This window comes from Podarcis erhardii, assembly GCF_964252035.2.
Source record: "Podarcis erhardii genome assembly, chromosome: 18".
NCBI classification, from domain to species: domain Eukaryota; kingdom Metazoa; phylum Chordata; class Lepidosauria; order Squamata; family Lacertidae; genus Podarcis; species Podarcis erhardii.
The window spans coordinates 4,639,089-4,645,100 of record NC_138516.1 but is presented as its reverse complement, the minus strand read 5'-3'; the positions used below and the strand labels follow the sequence as shown (position 1 = coordinate 4,645,100).

The 6,012-nt window shown below is 45.8% G+C and overlaps 1 long non-coding RNA gene across 1 annotated transcript in view; it reads left to right on the top strand.

The window, feature by feature from the left end:
- Positions 1-4,952: 4,952 nt before the first annotated feature.
- The window catches only part of LOC309333116, a 185,890-nt gene continuing 184,830 nt past the window's right edge, over positions 4,953-6,012 (top strand). The window contains exon 1 of the long non-coding RNA XR_014152396.1: positions 4,953-5,023. This is a non-coding gene — a long non-coding RNA (uncharacterized lncRNA). The remainder of the gene's footprint in view (positions 5,024-6,012) is intronic.

Below are 6,012 nucleotides of genomic sequence, written 5' to 3'. Positions count from 1 at the left end.
GGAAACCAATGTCCCCACTGTGAAGGACGTGTGGATCCAGAATTAGCCTCCACAGTCACCTACAGACTCATTGTTAAAACCTTGTTTATGGAAGACAATCTTACTCGGCTACAAGTGATCGCAGAAGAAGAAGAAGAAGAAGAAGAAGAAGAAGAAGAAGAAGAAGAGGAGGAGGAGGAGGAAGAAGAAGGTGGTTCAATATATAGGTCAGCTGCATAATGCAGCTAAGAGGAAGGCATGCTTGGCAAACCGTCACCAGGATCATCTCCCACCCGGAAACCTATGACCTATGTCCCCACTGTGGAAGGATGTGTGGATCCAGAATTGGCTTCCACAATCACTTACGGATCCACTGTTAAGACCGCGTTCATGGAAGACAATGATGGCCAAAGAAAGAAGACTTTCTGTCGCCATCTAGTGACACATTTGTATTTTGCACTTTACAACACATTTAAAACGTTTTATTTGCTGCGGTATGGGACGCAGGTGGCGCTGTGGGTAAAACCTCAGCACCTAGGGCTTGCCGATCGCATGGTCGGCAGTTCGAATCCCCGTGGCGGGGTGAGCTCCCGTCTTTCGGTCCCAGCTCCTGCCCACCTAGCAGTTCGAAAGCACCCTTAAGTGCAAGTAGATAAATAGGTACTGGTCCGGCGGGAAGGTAAATGGCGTTTCTGTGTGCTGCGCTGGTGCCGGCTCTCCAGAGCAGCTTCGTCACGCTGGCCACGTGACCCGGAAGTGTCTCCAGACAGTGCTGGCCCCCGGCCTCTTAAGTGAGATGGGCGCACAACCTTAGAGTCGGACACGACTGGCCCGTATGGGCAGGGGTACCTTTACCTTTACCTATTTGCAGCGGTGTAGATGAGTCCTAGGTCATAGAATCATCAAGTCCAACCCTCTGCAATGCAGGAATGAACCCATGAATGACTCAGGCAAGGCTCTCTCGGTCCAGGGACGGCTATAGCTGTTGAGCCAGTTGACTTCCAGCCACGGAGGCCACCCAAGCTGTCAGTGACTGGATATAGAAACACCCCCAAACTGGGGACCTGCTCCTACAGGGGGGGGGGCAATCTGATGCAGAGAAGGCAGTGGGCATAACAGGGTTGGAGATGATGGGGATCAAATTTGGGACTTTCTGCATTCAGGCAAGGCCTATGACCATTCCAAAGCCGTCCCCTCTGCTTCTGAACTTGAGCTATATGTTCAGTTGTCGTATGATAACCCTTTATGAGCAAAAAAAAAATTATGCCCTTCCTGTTTATGGAGCCCAAAGTGGTATCTCCCTCTTTTTGAGGGGTTGCGTTCAATGTGAGTCCTACTCTGAGTAGAATCGTGGAATTTTAGAGGGACCATGAGAGTCATCTAGTCCAGCCCCCTGCAATGTTTCACCCACAACCCTGAGATTAAGAGTCTTATGGAACCAGAAGGAACTTCTAACACTGGAAGAATGGCAGATAAAGATGGTGGAATATGTAGAATTGGCAAAGCTGACGGGGAAGATCAGGAATCGGTGTGACAAACTGTTCCAAAAGGACTGGAGCAAATTTATATTTTATAAATTTGGGGTTTTGTGTGCATGTGTGTGCTTATGAATCTGAAAAGGGATTCATTTCCAAATATTTCTCAACTGAATGTGAATATTTTGCAGACCATTCGCTTTAAATTCTTACTGTGATTTTGTGTGTGTGAGAGAGAGAGCGCACACGTATAGATCTGGGGGGGGGAGGGGAATAATAAATCATTTGTAAGTGTCTCTCAGTTCAAAACACTGGACCTGATTTTTAAATCTCTGAAATGTCATGCAGAATCCTTCTGCATCAGGCTGGCTTGCTAGCGCTCCCTCTCCTCTTGAATAAAAGAGAATCATTTTTAAAGGAATTCATATAAAAAATACACCTGGCTACTGTTACATAAGGATCTCCCCCCCCCCACTTCGCCTTAAAAAAAAGAAAGAAAGTCTGAATTTCCTATTACTGCTAAACCTAGTACAACCCTGGTCTCACACAAAATGTTCTGTTTCTCTGTGCTCGGAACAGATTTCCCCACTGCTGGAAACATGAAAACACCATCCCCTCATAAAGGAGATACCAGATGGGAGATTTAATAAGCATGGATGCTGATTTTTTCATTGCCTGGAGTTTTGTGTGTCTGAGAGAGAGAGAGACAGAGAGTTTTTGCCACCAAATTCCAACTGAAATGGGAACATTTGAAGACTGCAGAAAGAAGATCTGAGGAATTCTGAAAGGAAGCAAAAAAGTTTTGAGGATATTGTGAGGGGGCGGGGAGGAAATCCCATTGGTAGATCAGCTCAAAATGGAATTTTTACACCATGGTCTTCGACGTAAGGCACCCAAATGCCTCTGAAAAGCCCTTAGGGCAGTGGTTCCCAGACTTTTTTTGGAGAGCCCATGTCCTCTGATCCCCAGCACCCCTTACCCTTCCCTACAAAAAACATTGAAAGGTCGGCGGTTCGAATCCCCGCGGCGGGGTGAGCTCCTGTCGTTCGGTCCCAGCTCCTGCCCACCTAGCAGTTCGAAAGCACCCCTAAGTGCAAGTAGGGACCACTTTCTAGCGGGAAGGTAAACGGCGTTTCCGTGTGCGGCGCTGGTGCTGGCTCGCCAGATGCAGCTTAGTCACGCTGGCCACGTGACCCGGAAGTGTCTTCGGACAGCGCCGGCTCCCGGCCTCTTGAGCGAGATGAGCGCGCAACCCTAGAGTCGGTCACGACTGGTCCTGATGGGCAGGGGTATCTTTTACCTTTAAGGAAGATAATACCACAATAAGACTCAAAACTAGGGGTCAGCAAACCTTTTCAGCAGGGGGCCAGTCCACTGTCCCTCAGACCTCATGGGGGGCTGGACTATATTATGAAAAAAATATATGAATGAATTCCTATGACCCACAAATAACCCAGAGATGCATTTTAAATAAAAGGACACATTCTACTCATGTAAAAACACGCTGATTCCTGAACCGTCTGTGGGCCAGATTTAGAAGGTGATTGGGCCGGATCCAGCCGCCGGACCTTAGTTTGCCTACCCATGCTCAAAACAGTAACAGTTAATTGCACATTTATTCAAAGTCCAATTAAAACTACAATGGTACCTCGAGTTACCTACACTTCATGTTACAGACGCTTCAGGTTATAGACTCCGCTAACCCAGAAATAGTACCTAGGGTTAAGAACTTTGCTTCAGGATGAGAACAGAAATCGTGCTCTGGCGGTGCGGTGGCAGCAGGAGGCCCCATTAGCTAAAGTGGTGCTTCAGGTTAAGAACAGTTTCAGGTTAAGAACGGACCTCCGGAACGAATTAAGTACTTAACCCGAGGTACCGCTGTATTTGGCTCCATGAATTCAACGAAACTTGATCCAAACTTGATTTCAAAGTCTAATAGTCATTGACACCTCCAGTACCCCTTGGCTGCCCTTTCGCCTCTTGGCAGCTCACCAGTTAATCCCATTGCCCCCCAGTGGGGGTTCCACTCACTTTGGGAACCCTTGCCATAGGGTGCTGTCCAACAAAGTTCTCAGAGTAAATCTATTGAAGTGAATGGAGCTAACTTGCTCATCCCCTCAATTCATTTCAATGGTCCAGCTCTGAGTTATGACATTGGATGCAACTCATTGCATTAGATGCAACTGGATAGCTCAGTTGGTTAGAGCACAGTGCTGAGAACGCCAAGGTTGCTGGTTCGATCCCCGTAAGGGACAGAAGCATATTCCTGCATTGCAAGGGGGTTAGACCAGATAACCCCCTTCCAACTCTATGATTCTGTGATTGTCGGGTCAGAAGGTACTCCAAAGCTCATCTAGTCTGCAGAAACATTGTAAAATTAATGTCTGTTAGAAGGATGTTGGAATAATTTTATATGATTTTAGCAGGAATGATATAAATGATTTGGGAATAACTGACTGTTAATTGGTGAAAGGAGGAAAAGTAAAGTTACATTATATTAAGACAATTTACAGGACAAAAATTTTAAAAGAGGGAAAGGATTTGCTGAAGTAGATAATTGACCTAGAATACAAAAAAGGGAGGTGTGAGGAGGTCAAGGAAATAAGCTAATGAAAGATTAGTAATGAGGAGATCTGATGTATTTTTCTTCGCATTTTTTGTTTTTCTTTATATTGTGATGTGTTGTTTTGTTTTTGTTAAATGTGGTATTTTTACTTTTTCTTTCTGTAATTTTTAAAACTTTAATGAATACTATTTAAAAAAACAACAACAAAGCTCATCTAGTCTGCCTCCCCAGACAATGTGGGATGCCCACAGACAATGTGGGATGCCTCCCCAGACAATGTGGGATGCCCACTGTAACAACATCCCTGACAGGTTGGCCATTCTGCCTTTCTAACTATGCAAAGCCTTTACAGAAGGAGATGGGTTATTAAAAGAATTGACCAACAGGCAAAGGAGTATTGATTTATTGCAGTGGTGTCCCAACTTTTTTCAAAGAGGGCCAGATTTGATGAAGCGAAGGGCCATGACGGCCGACCAAAGGGCCTTTCTAACTATGCAAAGCCTTTATTTCGGGGGGCGTAATCTGGCCTGCCGGCTGGTTTAATCTGGCCCATGTGACAGTTTATTTCCTGGGGTAAAATCCCCCCCAAAAAACAACTTCAATCCTACCAAAAGCTCAACAACTTTGGTTGGCCCTTTGGTCAGCCGTCATGGCCCTTCGCTTCATCAAATCTGGCCCTCTTTGAAAAAAGTTGGGACACCACTGCAATAAATCAATACCCCATACCATATCCAAAACAAATCAGTTGGGCAGGTAAGCTTGCTATTCATTTCTTTCAGAACAGATGAGTTCAAAAGAAATTGCAAAAATTATACGTAAACATTCAAACTTCTATTGCTATTTTAGACGCATTGTGTGAAAGTTGGTGAAGTTGTCTTTCCTATTATGACCTTGTGGGATCCTTTGCCTGTTGGTCAATTATTTTAATAAGAAAAGAACTTCTCCTTTTCCCTTATGGGGTATTCCAGAACCTGTGTAGAGTCCTTAAGTGGGTTCTCTATCAGTAGGAGAAAATAACAGAGGCCAACCAGAGAATATTGAGAAGCAAAGAGGCTAGACTGGTGACTGGGGCCGGCCGCCAAAACCACATAACACCGGTCTTGAAAGACCTACATTGGCTCCCAGTACGTTTCCAAGCACAATTCAAAGTGTTGGTGCTGACCTTGAAAGCCCTAAACGGCCTCGGCCCAGGAGACCTGAAGGAGCGTCTCCACCCCCATCGTTCTGCGCGGACGCTGAGGTCCATCTCCGAGGGCCTTCTGGTGGTTCCCTCATTGCGAGAAGCGAATCTATAGGGAACCAGGCAGAGGGTCTTCTCGGTAGTGGCGCCCGCCCTGTGGAACACCCTCCCATCAGATGTCAAAGAGATAAACAACTACCTGACGTTCAGAAGACATCTTAAGGCAGCCGTGTTCAGGGAAGTTTTTAATGTATGACATATTAGTATATTTTTTGTCTTTGTGGAAGCCGCCCAGAGTGGCTGGGGAAACCCAGCCAGATGGGCGGGGTATAAATAAATTATTATTATTGTTGTTGTTGTTGTTGTTGTTGTTGTTGTTGTTGTAAGCCTGATCTTTATTAAACTGTTGCAACAGAGTCCCCCACTCAGAGGAACCCAGAACATTGGTGAAATATACTCGGAGTCGAGAGTGGATTTCATGCTCTTTATTCAGCTCAGAGTGGTGAGGAGGAATGGAAGTTCCCCCAGAATGTCTGCTTTATATACATTACTTACACATTGGGCCCCATGTGATTGGCTAATTCTGGGATTCTCCTGTAGGCCAATCAGGTTGCGGATTCACTTCCACCTGGAGCTGGATTGGGTGGCTCCTGTGGACCAATCAGACTGCTGCAATCATGAATCCTATTGTTCTAGGACCAATCAGACCACTGCATTTTGGATCCGATTCAACTCAGTACATAACAATTGGTGTGCAAGCTCTTATATAGACTTTTGAAACTGCCCACCCTGTAGCCCAAGACCACCCCACA